Here is an 18,157-nt window from a genome sequence, read left to right as displayed (position 1 = left end):
GTTGTGATTGTAAGTGTGGAGCAAAAACACACAATATCAAAAGTTATGAAGATCAAAAGTTAATCCAATTTCTTATGGGGTTAAATGATGTATACATGGGTGTAAGGGGAAATATTCTAATGATGAAACCTCTTCCTTCCCCTGCACAAGCCTATTCTATCATTTTACACCAAGAGAGTCAAAGGGAGGTTCATTCTAATTCTCCTACAATTACAGAGTCTTCTGCTTTCATAAACACTGCTGCACAGAAATGGAACCCACAAAATAATCCACAAAGTAACCCCAAATACTCAGGAAATCAGAAACAAACAAATTCATCTGTTTATGGAGGGAATAAGGATGGTTTGTTTTGTAGGTATTGTAAGAAAACTGGGCATCTTAAGGAAGCCTGCTATAGGATAATTGGTTATCCTACACATTACAAAATCATCAAAGAAAGGAAACAAGAAACACAGCACGCAAATGCAGCAGTAGCAGGCCAAGCCCCAGATGTTTTTCTATCTCTACTCTCATAACAGCACAGGGTTTTTCTAAAGGGCAGTGTGAACAACTAATTCATATATTTAAGTCTATGCAGGGAAGATCTGAAGGATCAAACTCTGAATCCATTGCTACAGCTAACCTAGCTGGTACAAATCATGCTTGTTTGCTTTTCACTTCTTTTCTTTCGAAAATAACTAATTCTCCTTGGATTCTTGATACTGGTGCTACACAACATATGAATTTTAACAAAAATCTTCTCCATGACATAAGAGTTCTACCTTCCCCTATTTCAGTCCATCTAGCCAATTCACATAAAGTTAAAGCCTACTCCATGGGAAGTTTGGTTTTGACCCCAGAACTAGATCTCCATGGAGTACTATATGTACCAGATTTTACTCATAATCTTCTTTCTGTGATTCTCTTAGTAAGACAACTTAAATTTGATCTTTTATTTACTGAAGATGGTTGTATTTTACAGGAACCTTCTTTGAGGAAGGGACCAGTTTTTGGTGATGCTGCTGGAGGACTCTACATGCTAAGGGAAAATACTTCTACTTTGGATTAAAAAACTACCAAGTCTGCTGTCCCAGTTTCTAGTATTTCAATAAAAAATAAGTCTAGAATTTTAGGTTCTTCTCCTTGTTTTTCAGAGTCTAGTTGTGAAAAGGCTACATGCCGAGTCCTCTTGAGTCCTGTTTGTGATATAGATTCAAGTATGAATAAAAATGTTTCTGTTTCTAATATCACTGATCTGAGCAAATTATGGCATTGTAGACTTGGACATTTACCTTATCATGCTATGAAAAAAATTAAATTCTTGCCTATATCCATCCCTAACAATAAAGAATTTCCTTGTGAAGTTTGCCCCATGGCAAGACAAACCAAGCCCCCTTTTCCCACAAGTTCAATTACTACTAAACATTGTTTTGAGATGATACATATAGATACATGGGGACCCTATAAGACACCCACTTATAATGGAGAAAAATATTTTTTGACTATAGTGGATGATTTTTCCAGAAATACTTGGACCTTTCTACTTGCTACTAAATCCAATGCCTTCTCCATTTTAAAAGCATTTTTAAGTCTTGTTGAAAGACAATTTCACACAAAAATCAAAGTAATCAGGTCAGACAATGCATATGAGTTAGGAACTGGACAGCTTCAGAAGGAATTTTTTTATTCTCAAGGCATAATTCATCAAACATGTTGTGTAGAAACCCCTCAACAAAATGGGATTGTTGAGAGGAAACATAGGCACCTATTGGAAACTTGTAGAGCCTTACTTTACCAATCTCATGCTCCTAAAAAATACTGGGGGGAAGAGATACTTACTGCTACACATCTCATTAATCGATTCCCTTCTTCAGTCCTTAAAACCAGGTCACCCCATCAAGTCCTGTTTGGGAAAGAACCAGATTATTCCTACCTAAAGCCATTTGGTTGTCTTTGTTTTAGTTCTACTCTTGCACGACAAAGGGATAAATTGACACCTAGAGCTCTGCCAGGGGTATTTCTTGGATATCCTTTTGGGCAAAAGGGATACAAGGTTCTTAATTTGCAAAATGGGACAATACACATTTCCAGAAATGTAAAATTTATTGAAACAATATTTCCTTTCTCCTATGGTTCTCCTATGTCCAAATTATTCCCAGCATGTTTTCCTTCTTCTGATGGACCTGTTCTTGACTCAGTCTCACATCCTTCCACAACTCCTCATTCTTCTCCTATCACTACACCCTCACCTCCTGATAGTCCTATGATGTCTAGCACTCCTGATCCCACGATAATTACCTCCTCCTCTTCTTCTTTTCCCACTCCTACACAGGTGGAAGTATTACCCACAGCATCAGAGGAACCTCCACGCAGATCTCAAAGGGTACATGTTCAACCTAAGTATCTCTCAGACTACATTTGTGATTCTGCTTTTTCTGTTATTTCACCTAATCCTCTTTTACTTCCTTTTTATCATTTTTCATTTTCTGCTATGTCTTCACAAAATCAATCTATTATTTCTTCTATATGTCAAATATCTGAACCAACTTCTTACCAGCAAGCTATGATGCATCCTGGCTGGAAAGCTGCTATGAAAACAGAGTTTGATGCTTTGACTTCCAACCACACTTGGGATCTTGTTCATCTCCCCAATGGTAAGAAAGCTTTAGCCTGCAAATGGGTTTACAAAGTTAAATTACAATCTGATGGAAGTTTGGAGAGACTCAAAGCACGATTGGTTATTCGTGGTGACACCCAAAGGGAGGGGATCGATTATACCGAGACTTTTTCTCCAGTGGTCAAGATGACCACTGTAAGATGTTTATTATCCATAGCAGTAAAGAGAGGTTGGCAAGTTTACCAACTCGACGTAAATAACGCCTTTTTACATGGCGATTTACACGAAGAAGTTTATATGAAATACCCACCTGGTTTGGAATCCCCTTTTCCTTCACTTGTTTGTCGTCTTCGCATATCATTGTACGGACTCAAGCAGGCTTCACGCCAATGGTACTCTAGACTATCATCTGCTCTTGCTACTAGAGGTTTTTCCTCTTCTTTGAACGATTATTCTCTTTTCTTCAAAAATGTTAATGGCTTGATTACCCTAATTGCTGTGTATGTCGACGACATTTTGATCTCTGGGAACAACACCACTGAAATCCTCGACATCAAACAGTTTTTGAACAATGAATTTTGGATCAAGGACTTGGGTGAAGCACACTATTTGTTGGGTATGGAATTAATCAAGGAGAACGGTGGTCTTGTGATGACTCGACGGAAATTTGCCCTCGAATTGCTCCAAGAATTTGATTGTATTGATTGCTGTCATGTTTCCACTCCTTTGGAGCCTAACCACAAGCTATCTTCTTCTTTGGGTACACCACTTGCAGATCCCCTAATTTATCGACGGTTACTGGGTAAATTGAATTTCTTGACGAATACAAGACCGGATCTTTCCTACGCAGTTCAAACCTTAAGTCAATACATGCAATCCCCCCACAATGGACATCTTGATGCAGCTATGCATACTCTTCGATATTTGGCTAAGGATCCGGGTCTTGGTTTATTTTTACAACCCGATTGTTCTTTTCAAATTCTTGCCTTTTGCGACTCTAATTGGGCCGCTTGTGCTGATACTCATCGATCTGTAAGCGGTTTTTCCTCAGTTTAGGGGGCTGTCCTGTTTCTTGGAAATCCAAAAAAGCAGCCCGTTCTTGCTCTTTCTTCGGCTGAAGCGGAGTACCGTTCTATGCGTCGCTTGGTTGCAGAAATCACTTGGATTGTTTGACTTCTTGGCGATCTTGGAGCACCTCCTCTTTTGCCGGTACCCCTTCACTGTGACAATCAAGCAGCGATTCATATCGCTCGTAACCCAGTTTTTTCACGAACGCACGAAACACATCGAGTTGGACTGCCATTTCGTTCTTGAAAAACTGCTTGATGGTTTGATTTCCTTGAGTTTTGTTCCTTCTTCTTCTCAGTTGGCGGATCTATTTACCAAGGCCCTTTCTGGCCCGCTCCATCGCTCCATTTTGGGCAAGTTGGGTGTCCGTTCACCGGCCTTCCACTTGAGGGGGTGTTGCCGGAGAAACCTCCTCAGGTGCAGAAAATAATGGGACTAATACAGAAAGAAAAAGAGAAGAAGAAGACAGTGAAGTGGTCCATACAAATGCAGTGGTCCATACACCTTTTTAGACACAAATGCACATCACATTATGACAGTGAAGTGGTCCATACAAATGCAGTGGCCCATACACCTTTTTAGATACAAATGCACAGCACATTATGACAGTGAAGTGACTGGCACAAATGCACATTATGACAGTGAAGTGGCTGGCACAAATGCACAGCACATGATTTTTCTGTTTCTTTATTATTTTCATTATAATTATTTAGGTAACTTTAGTATAGCCAATAGTTAGCTTACAGCTGTATAATTGGCTATTTCCATTTGCTATATATACATATAGAAACAGTAAAGAAGGACGCACAGAATTAAAAAGCTTCCGCAAAGTTTTCCTTGTCATTATTTATTTTTTCAATTCAAAACTCAACTCTTTTAACTCAAATTCACAACGTCAAAATTCTGGATTTAACTGGGCAAGAGAATGAGTATTGAACTTGAAGGGCCGTTGCATGTAAAGCAAAAATATGGTATAATTGAATTATATTTCTTGTTTTGCTCGTTGGCCTTAAAGGATAAAGTATGCAATGGAGTACGTGTTTTTTGTATGAGACTCCAAGTTGCAGAGTTGTCTCTTATTTGTCGGCATTTGGGGCAATGGCTCTACCTTCTGATAGTGATATTGCTCTTATCCTTTACACTTTTCTGTATTCCAATACAATATAGCCATGGTTTTCATAACATAACATATCCACCAAATGGATTGAATTGAACCACTCAATTTTTTGCTCAATTCAATCGTCTCTACCCTGAATTTTAAGTATTTTATTTGAATTCGAACGGGTATTAAAGTGGAAACTTAAAATTCTTTGAGTTAAATAAGTATGTGTCCATCAGTAAAGAGAAAGTCGATAAATTTTAGAGCATTCTTTGATAAGAAAATAACAAGCCCAGCACTTCACATTAGGGATAAAAGTATTTTTGAATTTTTTATCCATCAATTATTATTAAGTGATAGTTTTGGTCCTTATGATATACGATTAGGTATATAGCCTTCAATTAATAAAAAAAATAAAATATTCCTTTATACAAGAAATGTATATATCATTTAGATAATTTTTACTATGAAGTAACAATATAAAAAAAATATGGACAGTTAAATGTGCAACAGTTCATGGTTTATTAAGACTCTGTTTGGATGGTTGTTACATCATGTATCGCATTTTATTATATTATATTATGTTGTATTGTATTATATTATGTTGTATTGCATCGTATTGTATTATTTTAATTGATGCAACGTTTGGATACGCGTTTTCCATCGTTACATAATCTCATACATTAGCAATTTTAAGAATAAACGTACAAGAAAAGTAGGGTAGGGGATAGAGCTACCATAAAAAGGTAGGGTAAATGATAAAATAGATAATAAAAATGAGAAAAAAATAATAAGGTAACGACACGATAACAGCAAATCGGTCGTTACATAAAATGAGAATTTTCGTCGTTACGTAATAATGGATTTAACGATACGATACATTAAAATTTAAGTAACAATCAAAACAAATATCATATATAAACTAACAACACAATACAATACAGTAGGTAACAACCATCCAAACAAGCTGTAAATATGCAAAGATTCATATGACCTGAGATCAAAAAACGCATTCCAAATAAGTGAAGATTAACGGTATTTGATCAGATATATATCTTTTTCTTTTTTTTTTAACTCAAAGACTAAAATCAAAATTTATTGATATTTAAGAACTAAAAGCATAATTTTCCCTTTTTATGAAGAAAAAAGAGTCCAGCAATATATATTAGTTAAGAGATTGAGGAAATTTTTGCTTTCTTGAAGAAACTAGAAGAAGAAAAATGTGGAACAATCCAAGATCAAAGAAAAACAGACTATTAAATCGGGATAGCAAATTCTTCAAAGGGACCACCAACTGTCTCCATACATTTATTTAAAGTGAGCCGCATTTACAAGTCTATATAATGAGGCAGTTCATTAAATTATAGAATTGTTCATGGCTCTACTAAATCAATGTGGAAAAATTGAAAAATACCACAAAATTTATGCACCAGCAATGCAGTGGCAGCTTATTATACACCATTTCTTCCTTTTTCTTTTAGTTAGCCCGCTTATAGAACTTCACCCGAAAAGCTATTCTTCTTTTAAATTTGTTTAATTATCAATTTAAATTAACATCAGTTTTTTTTCATTGTGATTATATGTAACCAACCAAATAAAAAAATCTATGATTTGATAAAAAAAAAAATTATGGATCAATTTGGGTTATATAGGTTGTCAAATTGCTCAAACTTCCAGACGAGCTAATGGACTATGCCAAAATTAACATTATAATAGTGTTAATGGCCACCTATTTTTGAAAAATAGTCATTATTCTGAATTTTTAACTAAGTAAAAATTTCTACAAAAGATCTTGAAGCTTCTTTTGTGAAAGTTGAAACTCCACAATAATGACCATATTTAATTAGAAGAGTTGAAAATAATCATTTAGAAATTTTACTTCAGAATAAACATGCCAACGAATATATGTCCAGTTTAATTTGCCCAAAAGTTGGGTGGAAAGGCAATACTAGCAAGTAGCAATTATAGTAATTTACTCTACTATAATTTATTTGGGCATCATTTTGGTGTTGAATTATATACAGTAAGTGGGCAAGTTGCATTAGTTTCCACTTTCCAGTTTACGGACTGGCGAGCTAATCCTTTTGGGCAAGAGGTGGATTTACATGTTCAGCAACTAATACTGTGGATTTACATGTTCAGCAACTAATACTATTACTAATACACTAAATACGTTGTCTTGAGATCATCAAGGTCGGTCCAAAAAAAGAAAGAGAAGTAGCCTAATAATTCTATAATAACGAAGTTGTACTACCCAATTTTGAATCACTTGAAAGCAAAGGGCAAGTGCATGTGCAAAGAAAGAGGCTTTAAAGAGTATTATTAAATTAAGGGTGTACCAGAATACAAATCTGTGGAAGATTTTGCAAGTGATCTAGTTAACTATAAAAAGAGGCACCATCTCAATTCCAAAATAGTAATGAGGTTAGGAGGTTGTAACAGACTAACGTGTAATGCTCTTAATGAATCAATATGATAAGAAACTTAGGCATGACGTGACACGTGCCCCTTTTACGTGTTTACCATCTTCAATCAACCAATTCTTTTTTACGGTTGCCTTGTTTCATTTCTCGTCTTCCTCTTTCCGCTTTTGTTTGCAATCTCTTATATATTCATTTCCAGACCCAATTAATTTAAAATGAGATAGATAATATATTTTAAGTTGAATATTTTTCATTCTCAAGACACAAATTTATTAGTGTCTCACATCAGTGTGAAATGGGACAATCCTCACCTTATAAATTGAGCTTGGTATAAAAGTAAAGTCAGGTTAATTTACTTAATATTGGACATCATGTTGTCTCATTCGGTCATTCCTACTCCAGATGTCTAAGCACAACTCTAGCACTTTCTTTTTGTCTTTTACTTATTATCTTTCTATTTTAATTTACTAAAATTAATAAATATATAATATGTATTTGTATATATATATATATATATATATATATATTCACTTAATTAATTAATAATATATATTCCGTACCTTATTAATTTGTTTAAATATAATAAATTAATATAATTTGGTGTGAGTAAGTGTTTGTCCCTGCACTTCAAATCGGTTAAAGCTGAATTTTGTCTACACCATATTCAATATACTAATGTCCTCTAATTAAGTATCCTTCTTGAAAGTTGGAAAAGAATAGGGTAGCCCTTCATTTAACAAAGAGAGCATTTCCTTGTCCACTCCGTCCTTTGGGATATTCTTAATTATTTTTCCTATATAAGGTTATTGAAATTCGAAAGTACGTATGATTAAAAATTGATGATCTTAAAAGGAATGCATATATAAAATAGATTAAAGAAAACAAAATGCTTTTCAACGGAGATACCAAGTCTTTCCTTACAGCCGATCGAAAACGCTCTCATCATAAACTTGGTGTGCAAGAAGCTGCAAATGCTCTCGTCTACGATAAAATGTGTGCAAGAAGCTGCAAATGCGCTCGTCTACGATAAAATGAAGTCCCAAAAAAACAAAAAACAATTAAAAAAAAAACAGATTGATTTATTATGTACAAACAACATTCAAAGTTTTAATTTATTGACTAGGATGACATTTAAGAATGACAGAGAGACATATTTTATTACAATCAGATTCATTTCGGGCCTATTACAAGGGAAGCAAACATGTTCATGCGTCTTTTTAATAAAGCCACTATCTTCTAAATAAATCCGTCTTCTTTTAGACTTGGCAAATTGTGTGTATTTATTAAGAAAAACATGTTACACCTTTATGATTTGACATAAAGAGTTGCCTCTAGATAGTTTCACTATCGCTTTCGATAATTACTCCACTATTTGAAGTTATGTTGGTAGTTTCTAAAAGAACAAGGAAAAAAAAAACTCTCTTACTATTTTGAAGATTAAACAAGCCTGGTTGTTTGTTTTTAAAATTTTATTTGGTTTTCTTAAGAAGTAGAAGTAAACAGACATGTAATCCCCATCCAAAGATATTAGTTGTAACTTGCCAAATGACACTTGTAACAATCTATACATCTAATACATGATCGATGTAGCAAGTAACTCTTCCATTACATATAATATGAATAACAAAAAATGAATGGAATAACTTGAAATCCAAGAAATTTCTGCAACATCCCGTGGTCCGTAAATAATTATGATGCCGCGACCAAATTTTAATTTAATATAAAATCTTTAAAATTTAAATCCACCGTCTGAGGAAACAGAACTAAAAAAACAGCAAAAATAAATAAATAGGAAAGGCAGCAAAAAGCTGCCTGGTTTCCACATTGCTTCTGACGGAAGGTATGTAAATAAGTAGTACTTATTTTGTTAAAGAGCAATGTAGTCATTCAACCACTTCGACCCCCAGCTACAAAATTGAGGTTCATTGATCATTACCGCACCAAAGTTTGTCTCCGTAGTCGAGATATTCACTCAAGAGAATCAAAATATAAAAAGTGAAAACATATATGCATAAATATACCTAGCGATACCGTGTAATTTTTCCTCGTAAGAGTGTTAATTAACACTAATCGACCAAAGATCCATGGCTCCACCGCTTAGTTTGCAGAAGGTGCAAAATCATTTTCAGCTAGAATGATACTTTGTACAGACCTGTCTGGCCATAAGAAGTTTTTATTTATTTGAAAATCAGTGTTTGGTGATGAAAATTTCAAATACAACTTGAAGTATTGTATTTGAAATTTGAAAAACACCTATAACCTTTTTTTTTTCCACTTTTTTCACTTTTAGCACATTCAAACAACCAAATATTCTTTGCAAAAAAACTGTTGGGAATAAAATAGACCCGCAAAAATAATATTCACGGTATTAGTGATAAACGCGGAACACTAAGTTATGGTTAAGTCAGCAAGAATAAAATGAAGCAATAATGACACCGGAATTTTACGTGGAAACCCTTCTGAATAAGGGAAAAACCACGGCCAAGAGGAGCAACTGATATCACTATAGCAAGGAATTTTACACTGTGTAGTATCGAGTACAAATACTCCTAAGACCACTACACCCTCAAAAGAAATAACGCTCTTTTGATTTTCCCACCTCACTACAATATCACTCACACTCTATTTTTCTTCACAGACTATTTTCTTACACAGTCTATGGTATACCTCACTTTGCTCTCACTCAGATGTATTGTCTGAGATTTTTGGTGTGTCTTTAAACTGAAAGAGAGCTCCCTATTTATAGGGATGGAGTGTGCAATTTTTTCTCTTGGAATTAATTGGCCTGTGCCAATTCAAAGATTGTATCTACAAAAGGAAATTGCTGCAGATCACATTCACACACTTTGTCAAAGGAAATAAACATTTCACTTATATCATGGGTATGGGGCTGGACCCCACAAATCTCCCCCTCCAGACCCATTCACATGAAGGAGGGCACACCGGGCTTCTAGTTTGAGTGTATACCGACAAGTTCCTTGCACAATTCAAACTTGTCTCTCGGTATCACCTTGGTCAGCATATCTGCAGGATTTTCACTCGTGTGAATCTTCTTGACCTGGAACAATTCGTTCTCAACCTAATCACGAATCCAATGATATTTGACGTCGATGTGCTTTGTTCTCGCATGGTACATGGAGTTCTTGCTCAATTCTATTGTACTCTGACTGTCATAATAGACAACATACTCCATTTGCTGTAATTCAAGTTCTTGAAGGAATCTCTTGAGCCATATCATCTCTTTGCCAACTTCAGTAGCCGCAATATACTCTGCTTCAGTTGTAGACAGTGCAACACACTTCTGTAACTTCGACTGCCATGATATAGCTCCCCCTGAAAAAGTAAACAAATATCCAGTAGTGGATTTTCTGTTATCAAGGTCACCTGCCATATCAGAATCTGTATAGCCCTTCAAGATTGGACTTGATCCTCCAAAACACAAGCATTCATCTGAGCTTCGTCTTAGATACCTGAGTATCCACTTCACAACTGCCCAATGCTTTTTTCCTGGATTTTCGAGAAATCTGCTAACAACACCGACTGCATGAGCAATATCTGGTCGAGTGCATACTATTGCATACATCAAACTTCCGACGGCAGAGGAATAAGGAATCTTGGCCATTCTCTCTTTTTCCTCCGTTGTTGTAGGGCACATCTTTTTGCTCAATTTCAGATGATCAGAAAGAGGTGTGCTAACCCACTTAGCACTCTTCATATTGAAGTGCTCTAGTACACGTTCTATGTACTTTTTTTGTGACAAATAAAGCTTCGTTTCATCTCTTGAACGAGTAATTCTCATGCCCAAAATCTGCTTAGCATGACCCAAGTCTTTCATTGCAAAAGACTTACTGAACTATTTTTTCAACTCGTCAATCTTGGAAGCATTCCTGCCTACAATCAACATATCATCCACATATAGCAGGAGGATGATAAAGTCATTATCAAAACAATTTTGTGCAAACACACAGTGATCTGAAGAAGTCTTCTTATAGCCTTGCTCCCCCATAACAGATTCAAACTTCTTGTACCACTGTCTGGGAGCTTGCTTCAATCCATATAGACTCTTCTTAAGTTTACATACAAGATTTTCTTTACCTTTTGCCTTGAAGCCCTCAGGTTGTTCCATATAAATCTCCTCTTCTGAGTCACCGTGAAGAAAAGCAGTCTTCACATCCATCTGCTCAATCTCCAAATCAAGACTAGTAGTCAAACCAAGAACTGTCCGAATGGAGGACATTTTCACGACAAGAGAAAATATTTCGTCAAAGTCAATACCTTTCCTTTGACCAAATCCCTTAACAACCAATCTAGCTTTGTATCTGGGCTTTAAGCTGTGTTCTTCGGCTTTAACTTTGAACACCCACTTGTTCTTCAAAGCTCTCATGCCCTTAGGCAATTTCACCAACTCATAAATATGGTTCTCATGCAGAGATTTCATCTCATCTTGCATGGCTTCAATCCATTGATCCTTGTGCTCATCTTCCATGGCCTCCTCATAACATTCGGGTTCTCCCCCATCAGTGAGTAATACATACTCATTAGGTGAATAACGGGAAGAAGGAACATGCTGTCTAGTAGACCTTCTAAGTGGAATATCTGACTCATCCACGACTTCATGAGTAGGAGCATCTACCGCATCAATAGCAACATCGTTATCATCATCAACATGCTGATCTGGAACATGATTCTGGGCATCACCATCGTCATCGAGCCCACCAACGTCATCAACATTTGTATGAGGGACTTGATCAAGATTAACTAAACCTTCAGAACTTGAAGATTTTATCTTTTCCGCTTTGTTAATATCTTCAATGGTTTGATCCTCCACGAAGATAACATCACGACTTCTCACGACCTTCTTCTCAATTGGATCATATAGCCTGTAACCAAACTCATCAAGGCCATAACCAATGAAGATGCACTGCCTTGTCTTGGCAGTTAATTTTGACCTCTCATCTTTAGGCACATGTACAAAAGATTTGCAAACAAAACACTTTCAAGTGGTCATAGGAAACATCCTTGTCATACCAAACTCTGTTTGGAACATCACTTTGTAAAGCAACCGCAGGGGATAGATTAATAACATGTGCGGCGGTCAACAATGCCTCACCCCAAAAGGAATTCGGCAACTTTGCTTCAGAAAGCAAATATCTAACTCTTTCCATCAAGGTCCTGTTCATCCTCTCTGCTAAACCATTAAGCTGAGGAGTCTTAAGAGGAGTCTTCTGGTGTCTGATACCCTGTTGCTTGCAGTATTCGTCAAACGGTCCACAATATTCACCACCGTTATCAGTACGATTACACTTCAGCTTCTTTCCAGTTTCTCTTTCAACTGAAGCCTGAAACTGCTTAAAGACACCCAACACTTGGTCTTTAGTCTTCAAGATGTAGACCCAAAGTTTCCTTGAGCAATCATCAATAAAAGTAGCAAAGTAAAGTGCACCACCCAGAGTCCTTGGTTTCATTGGACCACATTGTTACACCTCAAAAAAAAAATTGAGTCCATGAAATAATTCTGCGGATGAACAGTAACACGGGAACAGTAGACACGGATGAATAGTAACACGGAACAGTAGACGCGGATGAACAGTACTCTGTGAATAGTAAAAATTTGGAAAGTAAAAATCGAAAAATCTGATTTTTTTTCTTCATTTTTACCTCTCTCTCTCTCACCCTAAACTCTCTCTAAACCCTCCCAAACCCTCCTAAAATCTCTCTAAATTTTTCAAGTTGAAGTCCTCCAAATCAAACCAAGATTTCATCTTAGGAATTGGAAACTAGTTAAGAAAGGATTATAGTATTTGGTGCTTGATGTGTGGCTGATTATTGAAGCTTGGAGCTAGGATTTTAGTTGAGTATTCTGGGCAATAAGGTATGTAATATACTCTATTCTTGTTAATTAAGTTATTCATGGGAGAATTCCCTAGTTTAAAGTGAAGGGAATTATGTTATGAAGTCATAGATTAGTTGGTTGATATGACTGCCTTGAGGGTTGTTTTTGATTGGAACTTTGAGAGATTTCTAGGTGCTTATATTGCTATATGAGGTTGTTGATATTGTTGTTGATGTTGTTCTTGAATTTGGAAGAATAAAGTGTATAAAGATATTGTATACAAAGCGTATACCGGGCTGTTTTATGTAATTTTCGTGGCTGTTTTGTGACAATATTTTGGAGCTGTTTTATGTAATTTTCGTGGTTATTTTGTGACTATATTTTGGAGCTGTTTGGTATAATATTTGTGGTTGTTTTGCGATGATATTTTGGGGACTGTTTTATGGTCGTTATAGACTGTTTTGAGGGCTGGAATATCGGAGGATTGGCTGTAGTTGCTGTTGTTATATTATGGATATACGGAAATAAAGAAGTGTATACAAACATTGGCATCCGAATGTATATTGGGCTGTTTTGGGAGTAATTTAAGAATGGATTTAAGTCTAGTTTGATATGAAATTGTTGGTATTGTTGTTGTTGGTATTTTGATTGACGTTTGGCTAAGTTGGAATTTCGAGGATTTGTTAAGTTTACAAGGGAAATGCCGCCCAATTTTCTCTAGAATTTACGACGCGTTCTTATAGTCGATTAACTAATGTTAATACAAATTCTCCCGTGAAGGTAACGACGTGACATTGGGGGAGGGAAAGTGAACGACAACATAGCTAAACGACAAAGGTATGTGAGGCTAGTCCTTTCTTTCTAATGGCATGAATCCTATAGCATAAGTTCTTTTCCTCTTCATGAGTTCCTATTTTCCGGAAAGCTAGAAGCCTAAGTCCATAAATGTCTATATAAGATAAGAGATAAGAGATATGATATGATGATGCCATATTGATAATGATGCTATTTATTTCTTACACTCACCTTATGTACAAATTCCTTCAAGGTGAGGCAGAATGTCAATAATTACTCCATAATGAAATCGGGGGATCACGACCTTACGCCACCCCGACAGAGTATAGTTGATCTTGAGTCTTATGCATGTACTATGATAAGCATATTATGATAAGCATATTATTACAAGTATTTTTTTATGAGCATGTCATGATCATATTACACCGCGTCTAGTTGGCCGGGCAGTCACCGCCAAGGCGGGCAGCTATACGGATACACCATAACCCTTTTGGGCATGGGCAGACACCACTAGTGGGCGGCATGAGATGGTACCCCGGACGCGGGAGGCCTGGACGCGGGCTAATGTTATTGATTATCACACCGTTCCGATATGGACGGGCAGCTTGCATATTATGCATATATGAAATTATGATGAGTATGAGTAAGACAGCATGCATTACTTCTTTTATGATTGTCATTCAGATTCAGATGTTTCATATTGATGTTCACATTATATTAACACTGTCTTTCTTTATTATTTATGCCTCTCATACTCAGTACAATGTTCGTACTGACGTCCGTTTTCTTTGGACGCTGTGTTCATGCCCACAGGTAGATAGAGAGGTGAGCTTGGTCCAGACCCTTAGTAGCTGTCAGCTGATTGAGAGCACTCCATTGTCCGGAGGTGCTTATGATTCTTCTTTTGGTATATATGCATATTTTGGGCACGACGGAGTCTTGTTCCGTCTTTATGTTTAGTATGTCAGTAGAGGCTCGTAGATACGCAGTGTGGGTCAGATGGTCTCACAAGATGTTATTATTATGTATATATTATTTTGATGGCCGAGAGGCAAATGTATATAAGTATTCATGTTTCTATATAAAATATAATTTTCCTACAATTCGTGTATAAAATTGGTAAAAGGGCATTAAATGAGTAAGATGAGTATTAGAACGAGTGGTGCTCGGTGGCTAGCCCCGGGTACCCGTCACGGCCCCTAGCTGGGTCGTGACACACATAAATCTGAATGCACCAACTCAAGCAACTCTGCCTTTCTTGAAGGAAGATGAGACTTGAAAGAAAGTCTATTTTGTTTTCCAGCCAAGCAGTGCTCACACTTTTCTAATTTAGCACTTTTGAAATTTGACAACAATTTCTTTTTGGCTAGAATATTTAGTCATTTCTCGCTAATGTGGCTAAGCCTCTTATGCCATAACGTTGAAGAGTTATTGCTCTCAAACTGCATTCACCATATTAACACAGGTAGAGGTCGTAGTCCAGTATAGACCACAACGCTTTTCGCCACGAGCCACAATCATGGAACCCTTAGTGAGCTTTCACTTTCCAGCACCATTGGTACTGACATATCCCTCATCATCCAAAACACCAACAGATATCAAGTGCAAACGAACATCAGGTGCATGCTTTACATTGTTTAAAACTAGTTTAGTTCCAATACTAGTTTCCAAACAAATCATTCCAACACCAGCCACCCTAGATACAGTCTTATTACCCATACTCAAAGTTCCAAAGTTACCCGGAGTATAGGATGAGAAAAATTCCTTCCTTGATGTCACATGAGATGCGGCACCACTGTCCAAAACCCAGCTTGACTCATCACAAACAATATTTATCAGATCCGCATCAAGGACAGTAACAAGATCTTCTGTAGTGACAGCGGCAACACGATTGCCATCTTCTTTCTTTTCCTCCTTATCTCTATTCTCCTTTTTCAAAATCCGGCAGAACTTCTTTGTGTGCCCTTTTTCCCGTAATGATAGCACTCAATATCTTTAATTCTGCTTCTGGATTTGCTTCTATGATGTTCTTTATTTTGAGAACCACGATTCTTGCCTCTCCTCCTAGTGTCAGTCACCAAGACATCTGATGAGGAGGAACCTTGAGATTTTCTTTTCATCTCTTCATTTAAAAGACTGCTCTTGGAAAGATCCATAGAGATCACACCATCCAGAGCAGAATTTGATAATGATGTTCTAATAATTTCCCAAGAATCTGGTAGGGAACCAAGTAGAAACAAGCCTTGAATTTCTTCATCAAAATTAATGCCCATTGCAGATAACTGGTTCATGATCCCCTGAAAAATATTCAGATGATCTGTCATTGCGGAACCATCGTGGAATTTTAAACCCAGCATTTGCTTTATCAAAAACATCTTGTTGTTACCAGTTTTCCGAGCATACAAACTTTCAAGATGCTCCCATAGGGTCCGAGCATGTGTCTCCCCAGAAATATGGTTCAACATATTATCATCAACCCACTGTCTAATAAAGCCGCAAACCTGCTGATGCAACAAATTCCACTCTTCATCTGATTTATTATCAAGCTTTTTAGTCGCAAAGACAGGTTGATGAAAATTCTTGACATAGAGCAAATCTTCCATTTTGCCCTTCCAAATGACATAATTTACGCCACTCAAAGTAGCCATTCTACTAGTGTTGGCTTCCATCGTTTATCACAAATACAAATACTATTTATTCGGAGACCAAAGTAATTCTTTTCTGATGTGGAAGTTCAGACTGTGCTGCAACCACAGAGCATACTCAGACAGAACCTTGGCTCTGATACCACTTGTTGGGAATAAAATAGACCCGCAAAAATAATATTCACGGTATTAGTGATAAACGCGGAACACTAAGTTATGGTTAAGTCAGCAAGAATAAAATGAAGCAATAATGACACCGGAATTTTACGTGAAAATCCTTCTGAATAAGGGAAAAACCACGGTCAGGAGGAGCAACTGATATCACTATAGCAAGGAATTTTACACTGTGTAGTAACGAGTACAAATACTCCTAAGACCACTACACCCTCAAAAGAAATAACGCTCTTTTGATTTTCCCACCTCACTACAATATCACTCACACTCTATTTTTCTTCACAGACTATTTTCTTACACAGTCTATGGTATACCTCACTTTGCTCTCACTCAGATGTATTGTCTGAGATTTTTGGTGTGTCTTTAAACTGAAAGAGAGCTCCCTATTTATAGGGATGGAGTGTGCAATTTTTTCTCTTGGAATTAATTGGCCTGTGCCAATTCAAAGATTGTATCTGCAAAAGGAAATTGCTGTAGATCACATTCACACATTTTGTCAAAGGAAATAAACATTTCACTTAAATTATGGGTATGGGGCTGGACCTCACAAAAACTATTACCAAACACAACTCCGTATTCAACTCCAACTTCAAAATTTAAAATAAAGTGAAAAATATTTGATTTTCATGGCCAAACGCCTAGCTAGTTTCTTCAACTTATTCTAAATTGACGTATCCATTTTTCTCATCTCATGTTGGTTTAGGACTTTTGGTTACATCTGTCAATCACACTCTCTTCTTTTTCCCTTCCTTTGAATTTTCAATTGTCCTTTTGTTTCAATTCAATATGCTGTTGTACGCTGATCTGAGATAGTAATCAACACAGAATACAAGGGGCACCGGGGGAATTGGCATGTGCACACAAGTGCTAAAAAGAAGTGACATCTTTTTGACCTAAATTGTGCATTTAGCAAACACAGACCGAATAATAATGCCAAACTCCCCATGTGTAATTAGGGGCGTACATGGACCGGGTTGGTTCAGATTTTTCAATTTTGGTTTTTCTCGGGTTATTCGGTTTTCTCGGATTTTTCGGATTTTTTTCCGGAAAAGTCTTCATACAAAACATATAACTTTTACTTCAAATATTTCTTTAGTCTTAGTAAGATACAACTATATAATTAAGATATTTTTTAAGAAAATAACACAAAATATGAGATGAGTGATGATATTGTATTAAAATATTCAACAAAAAAAAAAAATCGATTAAAATAAATATTGCTAATTAATAAGCCATAAAGAAAATGACCATAATCTAAAAATACTATGTCATGATAAAATAAGTATGACTAATAAGTATTAATTACATGACAAAGAAAAACAGATTAAGTTATGTATTTTCACACTTTAAGCTAATTATGCAAAACTAAAGAATAGATATCCAACATTATTGTCATTCCTAGTGTTAGAATTGAATTTCTTTTGTTAGTATTAGTGTTGAGTTGACTTTGGTTTGGACTTTATTTGAGTTAATAACATCCATGAGATATAAAACGTATTGACATTCAAAATTCTATGTTCAAGC

This window comes from Lycium barbarum, chromosome 3, assembly GCF_019175385.1.
Source record: "Lycium barbarum isolate Lr01 chromosome 3, ASM1917538v2, whole genome shotgun sequence".
Classification (NCBI taxonomy): domain Eukaryota; kingdom Viridiplantae; phylum Streptophyta; class Magnoliopsida; order Solanales; family Solanaceae; genus Lycium; species Lycium barbarum.
This window is presented reverse-complemented; position numbering follows the sequence as displayed.